The sequence below is a fragment of the Monodelphis domestica genome, chromosome 2 (assembly GCF_027887165.1).
Source record: "Monodelphis domestica isolate mMonDom1 chromosome 2, mMonDom1.pri, whole genome shotgun sequence".
Taxonomy (NCBI): domain Eukaryota; kingdom Metazoa; phylum Chordata; class Mammalia; order Didelphimorphia; family Didelphidae; genus Monodelphis; species Monodelphis domestica.
Window position 1 is genome coordinate 153,028,682 of NC_077228.1, and position 19,873 is coordinate 153,048,554.

Here is a 19,873-nt window from a genome sequence, read left to right on the forward strand (position 1 = left end):
TTTTTGGTAAAAAGAATAAGAGGCTCAAAAATACATTTATGACTAAGAATAATAACTGGTATTCACACAGCACTTTTGAAATTCAGAGAATGCTTTACACATGTTATTTCATTTGTCATTGTACAAAAATGAGTTGTAAAAAAAGAGGAAGAAAGGACACATAGTCAAAGATACATCCAAAAGAATTAAAGTGTTGTGTGTTGAACAAAATAAGAGAAACAAAATACAATATCCTCCACTTATTTAGTGGTTAGATATATAGCATGACAACCATCTAGAACATAATTATAAACAAAGAAATAAATGAAAAAATCCTCTGAGTTACAAGGAAAATAGCTATAATATGCTAGATAACTCAAGTCAGACCATACTGACCTAATTAACCTAAGCTTGCTGTTAACAATTCTGGACAGCCTTCAGTTCTGTCCTAGGTTATCACTAAAGGTAACATCCAACTGAAGTGGCAGTAACATTGAATAAAAGACAAAAGTAACTCTAGATATCATAATTGCCCAGGATTACTTAGCACAGGACTAAATCACACATAGTTCAGTAATGACAAAAGCCATCACCATATTATAGCACAGAGTAACACCTGAGTCACTGAAGGATTCAAGGGAACAGTAGATAATTCTCTGTCAAGGATGTTGTGAGGAAAACTATGTTATGGAATGAGAAAATTCTGTTATGGGATACTTATAAGACCCATTCCAACTCTAAGATTCTAATTGTGGTAGCAATTTCTTTGTGTACTAGGCAAGAAGGATCACCTTAAATAAGATGAAGGAAAGTCTAGAAGACCATAAACTAGCTATCTTTTTTTTTTTTAATGCTAAAATGTAAGACATCAATAAAGACTTTTTTTTTAAGTGAGCAAGGGGTCAGTGAGTGGTTCAGTGGATAGAGAACTAGATCTGGAAATGGGAGGTTCTGTGTTCAAATATGCTCTTAGACACTGCCTAGCTGTATGACCCTGGGCAAGTCACTTAACCCGCATTGCCTAGCCCTTACCACTCTTCTGCCTTGAAATCAATACTTAGTATAGATTCTAAGATGGAAGATAGGGTTTTTAAAAATTTAATAGGCAAATCAGCTTTCTTTTTTATGTCAGATTTTTATCCTTAGTTTAGAAATATTTGAGGAATGGTAGAGAAATATAATTCTAGCCTGATATTCCTCTTGGAGATTGGAGAATTCCTCAACCTCACCTATCCCAGACCTTGTCCTTCCTCCAACTTTTATGTTGGCAGTGCAGACATGGTCTTTCAAGATGATTGTATGAAAGATATATTTATTCCATTGCTATTTTAAAACTAAATGGGCATTGTATCTTAACAAAAGCTTTTTCTACTTTTTTTGTTATTGGAGGTGGCTTTTTGAGAGGTGGCATGAGAAATATTTTTCTATATCTTGATAAAATGATACAGTGCTTCTTTTTAAAATTAATTATATCTGTGATATTTATAACTTTCCTAATATTGAATAAAACTTGAATTACTAGCATAAATCCTACTGGTACAGAGAATATAATATTTTAATATGTTTCAGTACCCACTTTTGCATAAATATTCATTAAAGATGTTAATCTATAGATTTCTCAAATTCTCTAATACTTGTGATTTTGGTATTAGGCCATATTTATCTAAAAGAAAACATTTAGTGGATTCTTTTCTTTTTTTTGCAAATAATTTATGTAATATTGGAGTTAACTATTTTATGTGTTGATAGAATTCACTTATCCATTTGGTCTGGGGATTATTTTCTTTGGGGGATCATTTTTTTTGGCTTGTTCAGTTTTTTTTTTTTGAAACTGGATGATTTAATTTTCTTATTTCTCATTCTGTTAATATGAATATATAATGTTTCATAGATTAAAAAAACCTGAAGCTGATGAGCCTATCCTATAACTACTAGTATTACATATTATTAGTATGATGAAATCCACATTCGAAGCATCAGCTTTTTGAGAGGAGAGATTTAATTCTGATCTTGGTTCATATACTTTTTACCTTGGGGGAACGGCTTTTTACAAGGCTCCACTAAACACAAATCACATATTGTTACAGTAGACTTATTGTTCTTGTTTATAGAGACAACATTTTTTCAAGTTATTCCCACTTGTAGTAGATTTGGATTGGTTTAGGAATATATGGTAGTGGTAGATTTGGGGAAAATAAAGGAAAATATTTTTTGTATAAAATAAAAACAGTAAGAAGAAATATAGGTAAAAGATAGTTATTCCTTACCAAAAAAAAAAAAAACACACCTTACCTTCCATTTTAGAATCAATACTGTATATTGGTTCCAAGGAAGAAGAGTGGTAAGGGCTAGGCGGGTGGGTGGGTGGGGTTTAAATTATAATTTGCTCAGGGTCACACAACTAGGAAGTGTCTGATGTCAGATTTGAACCTAGCACCTCCCATCTCTAGGCCTGGCTCTCAATCCACCGAGTCACCTAGCTGCCCCTCCAAAGATGCTTATTCTTGACAATGAAGTTATTTTCTCTTTAATTAATTAGTGATCTTCAACTCTGAGATTTTTCAAATCTAAAAATCAATTTCTCTTATTCTCCCTCCTAGTTTAATTATTTTTGCTTTAAAATTTTCTTTGCCTTAATCCTTTTTATTAAAAACCTCCAGTGATATAGAGTAGATCAAAATAGGATCACCAATTAACAACAAAATGGAAATAATAATTTTTTTCTTCAAGAAAAAATTGATATAGTAATAGTATCACAAAGTTCTCACAATAAAAGTAAAATGCTTTTTAAAAAATCAGCCCTGTTCCCAGTGTCTTGTCAAAAATAAAATAGTGTTATATTTTGCTGAGGAGATAGCTCGGGAGCTTTGAATTACTGACTGAATAGTCAAATCTCTAATTAATATACTTTGAGCAGATTATTTTCCTTTTAACTAGTGAAAATATATGAAAAATAAAAATGTGCAGATATTTTCACATAATCCTGAATACCCAATGCTATGAGGCCTTGGCTTGTATATCTCTTATATGCTTATATGCTATATACCTCTGGTACTACAAAGATGTGGCATAAATAATAATTTAGACATCAAAACCACTTTAATAAGACAATGTTTCTCAATGGAAAGCAACAACACCCCAGCTAAAGGGATGCCTTCATTTTTCAGTATTATAACCCTTTTAAAATAGACTATCTATTTTGATCTTTCTGAAGTGTCAGTAGAACCTATGATTAGAGTTTTGAAATGCTTATTAAGTATCCCAACGAGGTGCTGTACACTACATATAAAACAAAGTGTCTACCTTTTAGAAGAATTCAGAACCAGTATCTTCCATAGAATTCCTATATTGCAGGGTTGTCCATTTTAGTTTGAAGATATAGAAGGGAGAGGGAAAAGTTTATTTTTGGTTTGATAATTTTTTTTCTATCACTGGATGATTTAAGTTCTCTATTTCTTGTTCTGTTAATACCTGCATTTTATATTTTCATAAATCTTCATCTATTTCATTAAAGTTTTCACTTTTATTGGCATATAATCAATAATAGTTTCTATTTCCCTTTGTTATAGAATATTTTTTTTCATCTTATCAATTTGGATTTTCTCTTTTTTGATTATTTAACTTTATTAGGTTTTTTTAAGGCTCCTGATTTTACTTACATATTTGATAATGAAAAAAGTTTTGGCCTCTTATTTTCAGCATTTCTGTTTTTCTGAACTTGGGTTTTTTATTTGTTGTTTTCTAAGTTGTTTGGTTTTTTTAGCTGCATGCCAAATCAACTGAATTCTTTCTTTTGCTTATGAGAGTGTTTAGAAATAAAAAAAAAATTCCTATAAGTCTTAGCTACATCCTTAAAGTTAAGAATTATGCACTCTCCTATCTTTTCTCATTAATTTCCAGAGATTTAGCACACCTAACTTTTCTAAAATCTTATTTAGGTCCTTAGTTCATTCTTCTTAACCTTTTTTTTATTATATTTGTCCAAGTTTGGAATGACCTTCAGGAATTGATGCAGAGTGAAAGGAGCAGAACCAGGAACATTGTACACAGAGACTGATACACTGTGGTACAATCAAATGTAATGGACTTCTCTACTAGCAGCAATGCAATGATCCAGGACATTTCTGAAGGACTTATGAGAAAGAACACTATCCACATTCAGAGGAAAATTTGTGGGAGTAGAAACACAAAAGAAAAACAACTGCTTGATCACATGTGTCAATGAGGATATGATTGAGGTTATAAATCCTAAATGATCACCCTAGTGCAAATATCAATAATATGGAAATAGGTCTTGACCAAAGACACATGTAAAACCCAGTGGAATTGTGTGTCAGCTATGGGAGGGTGTTTGGGGGAGGGGAGGGAAAAAACATGATTTTTGTAATCCTGGGAAAATGCTCTAAATTAATCAATTAAATTAAAAATTTTTTTAAATTGTCTAAGTTTGAAAAGGCACATCAAGGTCATCAACTACTATAAATTTGCTATTTCCCTGTATGATTCAATTATTTGTATCCTTCAAGTATTTGGCAGTTATGCCATTTGATACATATATATTAAGTATTGCTATAATTTCATTATCTGTGGTACCTTTAAGCATAATATATTTTTACTATTTACCTTTTTATCATGCTTATTTTTATCTTAATGACTGAAATGATTGAGAAGCAGTATTTCTTAATTTTAAGTTAATTCATTAATTGACCCCTCAAGAAACCCTAAACTGGCCAGTTGATTCCCTCTATAATCCAAACAGATTTTAAAGAGTGGAGTGGAGCAAAAAAAACAAAGCCAAAGAAAGTATGGCAAAAGAGAGATTCCCAGAGAGCTTCCCTGGAGGCCAATATATACCACTTGTGACCTCATCACTCAGTCCCTCCTCTGGATCTCCCAAGACATTCTCTGATTAGTAAATAGCCATGGAGAAGCTGGACTTAGAGATCCCAACCACTCCCTCAATACTGCATCACAGGAAGAGGCAGATCTTAAGGATTCCAGCATGTATTCTCATGTTTTGGTACTGCAAAGATTCTTATCTACTCTGGTTTTTTCATTAAGAATGCTTGAAAGTTCTCTATTCTTCTGTATTAAAGGTCCTTTTATTTCTTATGTTGGATTATACTATTTTTCAGGATAGATTCTTCTTAATTGTAACTTTTTTCTTTTGTAATATTGCATTTTAAGATTTCTCCATGCTTTTTTAATAGTTACAGCACAGTCTTGTATGATTTTTGGTATTTGAATCCTTTCTTTCTGGTCATTTCTTTTTAACCTAGAAGCTCTTGATTTGACTATGATATCCCAGAGTAGTATAAGCTTTTTTAAAGGATGTAATTGATGGGTTATTACTATTTTTACTTTGTCATATAGTTCTAGAAGATCTGGTCAATTTTTTTTCATGGTTTCATGAAATATGATATTCATGGTTTTTTGTTTACTTATTGTTTTCAGGGAGTAAGATTATTCTTAAATGATCCCATCTGCAATTGTTTTCCAGGTTTGTTTTTAATAGTAGATACCTTATATGCTCTTATAATTGTTTTTCAGTCTTTTGATTTTGTTCTAATATTTCTTGTGGTCTTATGGAATTATTGAATTGTTTACCTTATTTTATTTTTTTAGCAAGTATAATATTAGGTAAGGTTTTCTACCATTTAAGATATTTATTCTCCCCCCCTCCATTTTTGACACCTTGAATTTAATTTTTATTTTTAATATTAATTCACTTTTTGACATAGTCTTGGAGTCTTTATGGCCATGCCATTCTTTTATCTTGCTCTGATACTTGTCATGTTACTTTCTTCTTCTTGAATCTCTTAGATTTTATTTAACCCATAGTATTTCTTCATTGGGTTAGGAATTTTATTCTGTTTTTGGAAGGGTAATTTGAATCAGAGCAAGACTTTGACCCATTCTATATTCTTGGATATGGTGGGCAGTCTCTGTTTGTTCCTGTCCCCTCTGTAGCCTGGATGTTACTGCCATTACAATTCTGGATGACCTTACTCATATCAATCCCTTCTTTCTAATGTTCTTTTTTCTCTGTTACCTAGTGGCCCCTTTTAGGTGTTGGCTTCAGCCCTGTCTCTGTCTCCTTTTCCCTTTATGATCCTTAGTCAGAAATTAACTTGGGTGTCTTTTAATTTAGCCCAGATAGACCTTAATCAAATAACATCAATCACATGAATTTCATGCTTTCTGCAAGGCTTCCTAGTACATATGCCTGGTTGTTGAGTTGGTCCTATCTCCTGTGAAATGGAATTCTTTATTCTTTTTGTCTATTTTGAGTTAACATTTACTTAACCCCTACTTAACATTTTGTTATCAAGTAAGAGAATTCACAAGTCACTTACTTGGAGAACTCTACCCTTTTAATCAGAAACTTGAAAATCCTTCAATAAAAGTTGACACCTTCAGAGGATGAGAAGATGATCCCAGAGACACTGCCCCACGGGGCAGTGCTAGGCAATTTGAAAGCTGTGATTGGCCCATTTGAAGAGGGGAAGGGACAAGAAGTGACTATAAAAAGTCCAGGTCTTCTTCTGGGGGGTCTTTGGCTTGAATCTTCAGCTTGGAGGATCTTGGACTGGGATTGCAACTTGGAGTTATGACATAGACCTGGCTTGGACTTGGGACCTTGGCTTTTGGACTGTTTCTTGGGTGAGTAAGTAGCTGACCTTCCTTTCCTGGCTTCTGGAGAGATTAGTTCTGTAGAGGCCCACCAAGTCCTCTGGTCAAAGATTAACAAACCCTGAGGGTTGAGCAATATTTAGTGTGATAGGCTAGACATCATCTCTACCCTCTTTTTATATTTCTCTACTTTCACTCTTTTTACCGCTTTGTAAATAAAAGCCATTAAAAGTCATTTTGACTTGAGCTATAATACTTTGAAATTGAAGACCACCATATTATTTTAGAATTTTCACATATTTAGTCAAACCCTTAGTTTAATTACTTTCACTCCCCATGTGTCTTTTTGTTCTCCAGGGCATGCCCTGACCTATATAGGGCAAGCTATGTCCTCTACTTCTGCTCTGACATGCCAAGGCTTAGGTCCTATTGGTTTTAGGCCCTGTTTACTGGAGATTGGACTTGCTTCATCCTCTCTGACTGCACTAGTATGTCCATAGTCAGAGTTTCTGCACATTTTAGGTTCTGTTTTATAAATATTAAAATTAATATCCATTACTCCAAATATTATATTTAATACTATTTATTAAATTCAACTTGAAGCAAAGACAAAGTGAAAGTTAGGGAAACTCACCTCCAGGTCTCCAGCCAGAGAGAGAGTGAAAGCCTGGCCAAAATGTGATGATGTAATGATGCACATACATGAAAGGGCAAAGGGAATTGTGGGAATTGTAGTCATTAATATATTTTCATAGAATTCATAGTTTCTTTCCACTTCCCTTGGTGTGACTCTTTTCAGACTGTCCACAGGCTTCTGTCCTTTTTTTTTTTTTGTAGTCCAGAACTAGATTGAGTAGCTTAAAGTTTAGAGGTTTCTCTTTGATCTTACTAATCATTGTTCTATCTTGTACCCTTAAAGATCTTTTCTGGGATATTTGCATGAGGACTACGGTCATCTATTACCTTTCCTTAGCAATTTTAACTATAAAGCCTTAAGTCCCCTTCCCCCCCACCCCCATTACTACATTAAAATAATACATTTCCTAAGCTGATTCCTACCCAATAGATTCATCTGTTCCAGGGTAGTACAATGATGATTAAAAACACATCTATTTATATTTAAAGTTTTTATTCTGTTTTCCATATATCCACAATTCATGAATTGTCTATGAGGTTTTAAAATTAATTTCAAAGGTTGCTAAATACCACTGCAAAATTATAATTAATTCTATATTCAAATATACAACTGAATTTTAGTCAACTGCATCTGAGCTAATTTGCATATTAAAATATTCATACACTACGACTATGTTTTAAATGCTTCGGAACCATTAAGGTTACATTTGTGCTTATTTGAGTCTTTTAAAACTAAGCTAGAATGATATAATTCCATGGGAGCTTAAAGATAATCTGGTCCAACCCTCATATTTTAGAGATGAAGAGAGGTCCAGAGGAGTTAATATCATTATTTCAAATATATTGAAAAATGTATACACACAACCTATTTTAGATTCCAACTATGTTAGTTTTCATTTGTATTTTCCAAGGATAGATGAAAGTCTACAGTTTGAGTCTTTGTACAATAATTTTTCACTTCCCTTCTGAGAAATGTTCTCAAGTAAAATATTTTTAGTAACTGGTTCTTTGAAAATATTTTTAGGATCCTAGATCTAGAAGGGACCCTCAAAGTTCATCTAGTTCAACCTTTTTATTTTACAGATGAGGAAACAGTAGTGACTCTCTTAAGGTAGCTAGGTGGCACAATGTTTGATAAAGCATTGGGCCTAGAGTCAGGAAGTCCTGAGTTCAAATCCAGCCTCAGACTTGTTGTGTGGCTATGTGGTAAGTCTTAACCTCTATCTACCATCAGTTTTCTCAATGACAAAATTGGAATAATAATAATAGTGCCTATTTTTTCAAGTTGTTGTGCGAATCAGATAGATGTATTTGTAAATGACTTAGGACAGTGTCTGATACAGAGTACTTCATAAATGTTTGTTTCCTATCATTCTTCATTCCTCAAGATCACACATATGATAAGGATCAGAGGAGGAATTCTAACTGAAGCCCAAAGTTTTCAGGATCAATTTTCTTTTCATTATATAGTACAGCTTTATTTATTCAATATTTGCATAATAATGAATATTCTTAGTTCTCTGAATAACATAAGTACTATCATATATCTTAATGATAATAAATAATAATAACACAATAAGCACTTTACATGGCATATTAAAGTTTACAAAACATTATCCATATGAGTACCCTGTAGAAATATTTATAAATGATACAAATTGTATTATTATCTTAAACATTAAATATGCTAGAAAAGGGCAACTATGTGCTTTCTTTTATGTACTTTATTTTTAATGAAAAACTAGAGCATTTCCCCCCTTTTTTTTGTTCAAAAGAAACCCCAAGACTAACTTAGATCATTATTTAACCATTGTGCAAGTTAGTTTGTAAATATAGGCAGGCATCCATAAGATAGCTGAGTGGAAGTTGCATTAAACAGCTGCATGGAGCCATCCTATCATACTATGAAGGTAAGCAGTGCCTCTAGCTCTTTCTGGATTGTCTCATAGATGAGGAAGTTGAAAGTTGGAAGATTTAAATCATCTGCCCAAGATCATAGGACTGATATCCTAGCAGTGGGAAACTGTTTCCCTGTTCCTTTTTTAGTGGCCTGATCCTTTACAGAGGTGAGACAATTCATCTCACTTACCAAGCTTTAATGATTCTTAGGGTCAGAACCAGCAATCTCTTAAGAGAGAATAACATTTTTGGGAGGTAATATCTTTGGAATAGAACTTTGCATTACACAAACATAATTTTTCATTTGATGTTAGAGACTTTACACTAACTGCCTATATACTGATCTAAACATTTTACTACTTAAATGTAACCTGGAAAGTCTGGCTTTGAATTCTAGGCTCTTTGACTTCAGAGTCCCTAAGTCCATGTTGGTGAAGACAAAGCATGTATGCTCTGGTGGGTTCTGGCCTTCCTAAGGGGGGCTGCTCCATTCCCCATCTCCACCACACCTGAGGACATTTTTGCCTCTCCCATACCTTTGTTCAGTAGATAATGCGAGCACTTTCTCCCTCCACTCTCTGGGGTAATGTGGGGGGCTCACAGGCGGCTTGAAGGTACAGTTTGGGCATGTGATTTTATTCTGTCAAATAGTTTGTACAATATGGGTATTAGTTGTTCTTTGAATGTTTGAAAGAATTCATTTGTGAATCCATCTGGACCTGGGGATTTTTTCTTAGGGAGTTCTTTGATGATTTGTTCAATTTCTTTTTCTGATATGGGGTTGTTTAGGTAATTTATTTCTTCCTCTGTTAGTCTAAGCAATTTATATTTTTTGTAAATAGTCATCCATATCACCTAGATTGCCATATTTGTTGCCATATAATTGGGCATAATAGTTTTTAATGATTGCATTAATTTCCTCTTCATTAGAGGTGAGATCTTCCTTTTCATCTTGGATAGTGTCAATTTGGTTTTCTTCTTTCCTTTTTTTAAATTAATTGACTAGTACTTTGTCTATTTTATTTGTTTTTTCAAAGTACCAGCTTCTGGTCTTATTTATTAAATCAACAGTTCTTTGACTTTCAATTTTATTAATTTCTCCTTTGATTTTTAGGATCTCTAATTTAGTCTTCATCTGAGGATTTTTAATTTGTTCACTTTCTAATTTTTTAATTTGCATGGGTATGTGATTTTAAAAAGCCTTTTCAAAATGTAACAAAGACTACAGAAATCCTCTTCTCCTTTGGTGAAGGCCACCAAACTGGATACAGATGGTTCCACTGCTTCCCCTTTACTTTTAGTTAGCACTTTGATTAAATAAGCCTTGATGTCATCAAGATGAAGAATGAGTTTCAGAGTTAGAAACTGTCTCTGACTTATGAATCAGGAGAAAGATTCTGAGACAACTTGCATGTTAATCATGGACAGAATAGGGTAGGGCAGGGCAGAACAGGATAAGGTAGGACAGACCAGGACAAAATGAAATAGGCTTGGCTAGGATAGAGCAAGATAGGATGAATATTCAATAACTATTTATTATCTCCAGAAAACAAATTATAAGCTCCATGAGGGCAGGGATGGTGTCTATCCTAAAGGTTTATATATTCCAGAGCCTAGCACAATACTCTAGATATTTAATATGTAATCCTAAATCATAATCTAGTGTTCTTTTGGTTAATACTTTTTCAGAAGTTTTATTTCTTTTGTTTTGCCATTATAGTAATTTCTGGGTATATAGTATATAGTACCCACCTTCTTATCCCTCTGGAATTTAATCTTCCCTTGTAACAAAGTTAGGCAAAAAGTAAGCAAGACTGTGATTGTGTCTGATAATGTAAGCAACATTTTACCCTGGTAATTTCCCAGTTTCTCTGCCTAGAAGGATGAGGTAAGTTTCATTTTCAGTTCTCTGGGACAATCTCTGGTTTTTCAGTTATTTGGGGTTGGGCTCCTATTAGTGATCTTTTCCTTTGCATGGATATTGTTCTTTTGGTGGTTTTTGCCCCCATAGTGTATTAGTTCAAACAATAAATCCTGTATTTCTGAATTCTTCATACTTCTTATTTCTTACTATACAATTAAATTCCATTACATTCATATACTCAATTTGTTTAGTCATTCTTCAGTTGATGGGTACAAATCTATTTCTAATTCTTTGCTAGCCCAAAAAATGCTGCTATGAAAATTTGGGAATAGGACCCCTACACTTTTTTTTAACCTAGAAGTATTTATATAACCAATAGTGGAGTTCCTGGGTTAAAAAAGGGATGAACAGTATAGCTGGTAGTGTAATGAATAGAACACTACATTTAAAATCAGGAAGATGTGAGTTCAAATCCTGCCTCAGACACTTACCAGCTGTGACCATTGGCAAATCACTTAATGTGTTCTAGCCTCAATTTTGTCATCTGGAAATGGGAATTATATAGCTTCTACTTCACAGAGGTGTTGTAAAGATGAAAACATATTATAGTGCTTTGTAAACTTTAAGGTATCATTTAAATGGTATTTTTTTTTACTAATTCCAAATTGTTTTCCTAATTCACAAACCTCCTACAGTGTTTTAGAATCCCTATCATCTCCCATAATCTCTAATATTGATTTTGCTTTTCCATTATTTTTCAAAATTTCCTCTATCTCTTGTTATTTTTTTAAAATAATTTCCATATTAATTTAATGTAAAAAATAGATAGCAATTACCTATGGTCTACATCAGCTCTTGTGTCACACTGGATTAGAGGAGTTTATAGAAGGTTAACATATTGATTACATAACAATTCTGAATAAGTTAGAAGTATAGGAGGGGACACAAGATGAGCAAGGGTAATATTAACATTTATTGTCCAAGCTAGAAGACAACTCTTAGAACATCTGCCAAAAATGTGGTATGTTATTGATCTTGATTGGCATTTCATCCCTAGATTTCTGCTTAACTATAATCTTAGGACCTCTCTCTGATGGTCCCTCCTCCAGGAACTGCCTCCCCAGGACACAAAACAAAAAGTTGGTGGAGTTGGAGTTTAGGTGGGTTCAAGGGATTAGGGGGTAGGATAAGGATGTTCTAAATGTTAATCTATCATAGCATCATCTAGAACTTTGGACACCAAACACAAATAGCTATAGTAATAATAAAAAATTATTTAGTGCTTTAAGGTTTGCATCGAGAACTTTCCTCACAAAAGTCCTATAAGATTAACAAGATGGCTAGGAAATTATCAAAATCATTTTATACATAATGGAGATTTGATAGAAGTGTGCCCCACGGAGAATGAGTGAGTCTAAGTTGAACTTCCTTGGCCATTCTCTAGGACAAACGTACCCAGAGCTGAAGGACTTTAGGATGATTCTATAGTCTTTTGGTCTCCCTGCTTGCAGCAAAAGAAGGGGCTCTGGAGCAGAGAGAATTTATTGCTAAAGTCAGGAAGAGCTGCCTACTCAGTAGATTTCAAGGGAAACTCTGTCCTCTGGTACTTTCTTCCCTACCTCAAACATATAATGACTTTATTGTGGGGGGATTTCCCCCCTTCATCCAGTTATGACTTCTGCCTGCATATGACATTGAGAACATTATGTGCTAATATAGACAATTCTGAAACTTGGGCTGCCTCTTCCACCCACCCCCCCAGTAGGTGGTCAAACAGCAACCATAAGAGATGGACTTTTCAGAGCTTGCTTCTTCTGGAGTTTGGGAGTTTCCCAGGCTCCTTAGTCATAGATGACTGGTAAGCAGGAGTTTTTGGTTAGCTATACTCTTCTCCAAGAAGATGACTATTAACAGAAAGATAAGCTCAAGCCATGCCCTTGCTTGCTAGGAGATATAGCAAAGATGAAATGACTGTTCTGCAATGCTGTGAAATGTTTCATGTTTTGATATTTTAAATATCAACCTTCAAGAAGCGTATAATAGAAGTTGTGGGTTACTGTTTCACTTTTAAGTTTGTCAATGTTCATGTCACAGTTTTTTGTGTTTTAAACGTGTGTATAGGAAATTAAAAAAACAAAACAAAACTATTCTATAACCGAGTTTCAAAATGCAGAGTCCTTTTATGGGCGGTTACTTTTGAGCAGGTCCGAGACATGAGTCAAATCCATTTTTTGTGAATTTTCCTTCGAGTTTTGGGAAGGGTGGCATAAAGAATGAGACAAGAAAGAGCCTGACCCTTTCCTTTCTCTCCACCAGCCCTTCTTTGGAGGTCATGCTCTCTCATGATCTAATGAAGAGGGCTTTGAGCTCAGAGCTTGGACTGCTTTGGTGGGGGAAACCTATTCCCAGGCTTAACAACAGTATGTTTAGTCACATCAAGTGGCTTGTTCTCCTACATCTCCAGAGTTGAAGGAGAAAGGCCTGAAGATCAGTTATCTCTGGTGCGCTCCATTCTCTCTTGCAAATGTCAGGCCTCTGAGACTTTACATTTTTAAGTGATGCTCAAAGGCTTTGCTCTTCATTCATAGTTTGACAACAACTGCAAAATACTCCAATGCCCGTTTTGAGGGCTGCGGGTTGCTTTGCAAAAATCTTTTCTTGCTAGTCAAAAAAATTGGGCACTTTTCTCAGGGATTGTGACCCCTGCCTCCTTTTCTCAATTGCTCTGGATGGAGGTCACACTAGGGAGGCCAGGCAGGGCCAGTTCATTGCTTCAATTCGAGGTCGGTTCCAGGCAGTAAGCCTAAACCGGAAATGCTCCTACGCTAGGCCCCAGGCCCCCATTTTCTATCTCCCCAGGTCCTCCGCGGCGCTGCCGTCAATCATCCCCTGTTATAATTCCCTCCTCCCCTAGCGCGGGGGTTCCGCGCGTCACGTTGTGGAGACGTCAGCTCGGATCTCCTCTGGGGCAGCCAGAGAAGAGGAGGGGGAGGAGAGAAGGGGAGGGGAGAGTTGGAGCCTTTTGCGCAGGCGCAGGAGAATGGCTTTGGGCTAGGGAAGAGGAAAGCTGGGAGGGGGGGGGGGCTGGTGTTCCCGGTTTCCTGGGTTACTGGAGGGGGGCGGAGGGGTTGCGAGTCCGGCGGCGGCGGCTGCAGCGACTTAGGCAGCAGCTACGATTCCGGTGACGGCGACGACGACGACTACGCGGGATTCTCCCTGCCTGGGGGAGGGGGAACGTGCGGCGGCAGGCGCAGGTAAAAGCCGCTGTGCAGGCCCCCATCCTTGGTGTCCCCGGCGTGGCAGACCGGGCGCTTCTAGCTCAATGGGGTAGGGAAGGGTTCTGGGGCTGGAGCTGCGCGCGGCCGGCCCGGCCCGAGCTCCACTGGAACCAGCAGGAGACCCCGCGTGGGAAGGGCGTCCTCCTGCCAACGCGGAGCCTCCTTTGGACGTTAAGTGCCCCGTCAGCATGGGGCGCACAAACCCCTGTGGCTTTGGTCGGCTCTAGCTTGGTTTTCTTTGCGTTGTAGCCGCTACCACCCGGGCTCTCGTTTGTTTTCATATTTGCAGGGGAGGAGATGGGATTTACAGACTGACATTGGTTTCTTTATTTTCGGGTGGTTTGCATTTTTTGGGGAGGTCAAGCATCCTTTCTTAATAACCCATTTGGGAAACCCTATGCGTGCCTGGGACGGGAGGGCGGCGATATACGCTGACCCTGACCCTAAGCTAGGCGGGTTACTCACCCCGCCTCCCCTTTCTCTTCTCCCTTTCCCAGCAGGATCTCGTCTACCTGTCATCTCCCTTCCCTCTCCTCCCACTGCCGTGTGACCAACCTTGGCCTTGGCATAAGGCTGCATCACTGCCTTCTGCCCTGGTATTGCCCAAGGGAATCTCCATTCTCCTGGGAGTCGCGGGTATTGAGATGCTGCAGGTCTAGTCCGAGAAGGTCTTGGATTGCGTGGGCTGGAGGGTAAGGGTGGAGTTTCCAAAGGAAAAACTCTCTCTGAAAAGTGATTCTTTCCAAAGGAAAAATAAAAAAAAAACCTTTCTGAGAAGTGTTTCCCAATCTTAATTGTCACCATGAGAAGCGTTTTCCAGGCTGGATTGTCATTTGTGTTAAACCAGCTCCAGTGTTCTCGAAGTAAGAAAACTTAATATTGGATGTATTTTTTTAAGCGGACTGGAAATTTGTAGGGTATTGAAAGATTGACATTGGCATGCATTGGCCAATTAATATTAGTAACACAACTGAGTGGACTTTTTTCTTGTAAATATATATTTGTAGAGTTTGAAAGGTCTTTAGCTATCATTTTTTTCCAGCTTCTTCATTTTTTTTGCAGATGAGGTAACTAAGACCCAGTAGAGGTTGTGGCTTGCCTTACAAACTACCTTATAGGGGGGTTGCTAGGAAAGCTCTTTGCAAATGTGAATTCTCATTATTAATATTTTTGTTTAAGTTCACACAGCTAATTAATATCAGAGTGAGAATAACTTATGGTCCATTTTTTTTTTGTCACCTATCCGGTCTGAATTTTTATGAATGATTTGATCTTTCCTTGAACTTTTACACTCAGAATACTTTTTGCTAATTCAGCCAATGACTCTTGGCTCTTATTTTAGGAATGTACTAATTTAGTAACACCTTCCAGGATTATTTCTGTAATGTTTTGAAGAGCTTTAGTCAGTCCTCTAGCATTAAATAAGCACTCATCTGTGCCAGGAACTGTGCTAAGCGTTGGTGATACAAAGAAAGGCAAAAAACAGCCTCTAGCTGGCAGCTAGGTGGCACAATGGAGAGAATCAGACCTGGAGTCAGGAAGACCTGAGTTCAAATGTGGCTTCAGACCCTAGCATTATGACACCTGTAAAATGAACTAGAGAAGTAAATGGCAAACTACTCTACTATCTTGCCAAGAAAACCCTAAATGGGATCACTAAGAGCCCAACCACAGAAAGACAACTACAATCTTTAGTTGACTTAGTATTTTTAAAAAGTTTTTATTGGTAGCTTTTCCCCAAGTACCTCTTAGAAAAACAGTTAAGTTGAACTTAACCTCAAGATAAGCAAAATTTTATTACCTTGAACCCTCCTCTTTCCCCAACCCCTTTTCAGGGATGAGAAGTGTTTCAGTCTTTGTTTTTTGAGACCAAGATTGGAAATTGCAATTTATCTAAATTCAACTGTTTTTAAGTGTTAACATTTTTATTATTATAATTATTGAACATATGTTCTTGGCTCTACTTTCTTCTCTCTGTCTCAGTTCTTACAAGTAATTGATAATATTGACACATAGCTTGTCATGGTTATGTGGCTGTTGTATAATCATAGCATTTAATCCAGAAATGCTCGTTTTCTTCAAATTTCCTTCTATACTCTGTGTGTTTGCTATTGTTTAATTTTGAATTAAACCAGATTATCTCTCCAATATTTTAATTTTGTACAATTTTGTCAACATAAACATGAAAAACTGCTAACTTTAAGTTTTTCAAGATACTTGTGATATAGAAAGTTATACTGTATTGTACTCATATATACACAAGCATATATAAATGATATTTTGAGCATCTTCCTTTTATTCAACTTTGTCTAAATTATTTCTAGGTTTTCCAGGTTATTTTGTTGTTGTTTTTTGCTTTGAAATTGTTTATTTTATCATAGGTTTCAGAAGTCATTTATTACCTGTCACAACATTTTGGCTTCACCTATCCACTTAATAAAAGTATGATTTCATGTTTAAATGAGCCCTAGCAATTAATAATGGCTTATTTATATGAATTTTGGAGAATTGTAATGGAGTACGATTCATTTTGTTTCATGGAATGTTACTTGAAATAAGTATGTGAATTTTTTTAATTTCGTAGAAATTTGGGAACACAGAATTTGACCTGTAAAAGATCAAAATAAGTCAATATGTGTCTTTGCCCATTATAATGTAGAAAATGGTAAAGAGGCTAATATTTTAAAGCCAAGTTTCAACTAACGTACATATTAAACATGTTAACATCTCAGCTTACTAACTTAAATTGATTGTGGTTAGGTTTTTTGTGGATACATTTTATTTCTATTTTTTTTTTGACACATCACCTATTTTCCCCAAAATTTAACTTTCTGCTTACCCCCTTTCAGGTAACTATCTCTTTAAATGGAGTAATTAAAAAGAGAAATCAATTCAATAAAACTAATATCTGAAAAATCAGTTATGTGCAGTTTTGGTCCACTGTTCCATAACCCTATCTCACCTCTTCAGGGAATACTTTCCTTCTCATATATCTTTTTTTGCAGCCAAGAAGTTTGGTAGTAGTTTCACAGCATTCAATTTTCTTTTTTAAAATAAAAAACTCACCTTTTGTCTTAGAATCGGTATTGTGTATTGTTCTGGGGCAGAACGGGCAGTGGGAATTAATTGGCTTTCCCAATGACACACAATTGGGAAATGTCTCAGTCCAGATTTGAACCTAGGACCTCCCATCTCTAGGCCTGACTCTCAATCCACTGAGTCACCTAGCTACCTCCAGCATTAAGTTTTGAGTATTTGTGGAGGTGTTTCTTTCCATTTACATTGTAGTCATTACATATTTTGTTTTGCCCACTTGCACATTGTTTATAATATGTCTTCCCATGCTTCTATATATTCATAGTTTCTTGGTTATATTCTGTTTCTTCATGTACGAAAATCAAAGTTGTTCAGTCATTCCCTATTCAATGGGCAACTACTTTGTTTCTTGTTATTTGCTATTCCAAAAAGTGCTGCTATAAATAATTTGGTTTGTATAGGATCTTGCTTTCTTATCATTAATCTCTTGTTATTTATGCTGGTATTTATCTTCACACTGCTTTTTAAGGCAATAAATAAGTTTTAAAAAGTTGATTTTTATTAAAAATTTCATTTCCCACTTGACTGCACTCCTTTGGACTCCTCCCTAATGCTCTACTCAGGAACTTCATCCTGTGAGATCACATCATCCCTGAAAGTCACACCTCATTTACCATCTTGTTGCACTCTGCTAGCGTTCTCTGTCATGCCCTAAGTTGGACCCCCTTTCCTTTCACAGTTTCCTTTTATGTGTTGTCTTCCTAGAATAATATCCTTGAGGGAAAGTACAGTCTTTTTTGTATTTGTATTCTCATTCCTTAGAACAGAGCCTTGACAAATGCATGTTGACTAATAGTAGAACTAATGCTTTTGGACTAATATTACTGCCTTAGGTCTCCTGAATGAGGAGTGGAATCGCACTGAAGAAAAGGGATAGGAAGACAAGATGATCTAGACTGATTATACAGAGAGGAATTGACACAGTTTTGAGGATATGTCAATTCTCAAAGTAGCTAAAAAGGGGGAGGAAAGCAAAGGTATGGAAAAATATTGATTATTCATATTACTCCAAATAGAGAAATTGACGCAGTTTTGAGGCTATGTCAATTCTCAGAGTAGCTAAAAAGGGGGAGGAAAGCAAAGGCAAGGAAAAATCTCGAGTATTCATATTACTCCAAATAGGGGACCAACTACTGAACTATATGCCAGTTTTTCCCATTCAAAAATTTTATGAGAATAATCTTCAGAGACATTGAGAGCATCTCTTGATGAAGATATGAAAAAGGACCAGCAGCCTTTCTTTCTAAAATGATATTCTGCAGCAGGCCACATCTCTAGTTATCCAGTTAACTGAAAGATATGGAGAATACAAAATCCCATTGATCTTATTGTTTGTTTTATAGTAGGAAGGGACCTTAGCAACTGTCTAGTCCAACCTGAAAGAAATCCCCCACTTAATCTAGGTAAATGGTCATGTAGCCTCTATTTGAAGACCTTCAATGTAGAGGAATCTATGTAGTCCATTTTGCTTTTAGACAGTTTTAATTGGTAAGAAAGTTTTTCCTGATTTTCCTTTTTCACAGATAAAAAACTAAGTGGATAAAGAATGACTGATAGCCAAAATATAATATATAGTTGAATTGATACCCATCAGAACTTATATCTGAGAAGGATGTAGCAAACGACACTGATCTGGGTCTAGAGTTGAACAGAAGGGATAGAAGTGGACGGAATTGCTTTTGGAAGAATGACAGTTCCTTTGATGATCCCAGACTTGTCCCTCAAACAAAGGCCCATCTTTTTAACACCAGTATTATTCTGGTGATCTATGGCTATGAATTGTGGCATACATAGACTGAGGAATTGAAATTGAAGACGTATGAGCAGGTTGCAACACATTACAAATGAGAAATTGCACAGGAGTAGAAGTATAAAGGATATAACTAAAGAAAAAAAAGATGAGTGGATCACATAATGAGATAATTGGATAACTAATAGGTAGTCTACATGCTCCTTATGTATCCATACAATGTCAAGAAATTTAGGAGGCACATTAATTGGGGGGAGGGGGAGGTTATAGGTAATAATTGCACAGAATGAACTGGCTTGGATCATTATTTATTTTTCACATTGAGATCACTGGTCTTGAATAATGGAAATAGCTTTAAGTGACATAAAGCTAGAACAACTTAGAAATACTGAATAATGTTCAAAACATTCCAGAAGAATTCAAGAGATTTTTTTTGTAGAGAGAAATACTAATATTTCAAATATGATTATTTTAATTTCCCAAAAGTTGAATAAAAAAATTATCTAAGAAGATAGTCACTAACTTTACAATATTTTTTCTAGGGTAAATGAGAAGATGGTAAGAGGAACACCTAGTCTCTAAGTAAAATCTCCAAGCTTCTTTGATAACCGAAATATGTATAGAAGCAATATGAGCATTTAAAATCAAGAATCATTCTAAAAAAATGAGTGGTCAAACTTTAAACAAACTTCTGAAAGATTATTCCAGACCACTAAAATTAAAATAAATGAAAATTGA

At 35.7% G+C, this 19,873-nt stretch overlaps 1 protein-coding gene across 2 annotated transcripts in view; it reads left to right on the top strand.

Annotated features, from left to right (window-relative positions):
* Nucleotides 1-14,016: 14,016 nt before the first annotated feature.
* LYST (lysosomal trafficking regulator) overlaps nt 14,017-19,873 on the top strand; it is a 248,382-nt gene continuing 242,525 nt past the window's right edge. For both annotated transcript variants that reach the window (XM_056816097.1, XM_056816099.1), the window contains exon 1: nt 14,017-14,265. The gene's annotated coding sequence lies outside the window, so the exon portion shown is untranslated. The remainder of the gene's footprint in view (nt 14,266-19,873) is intronic.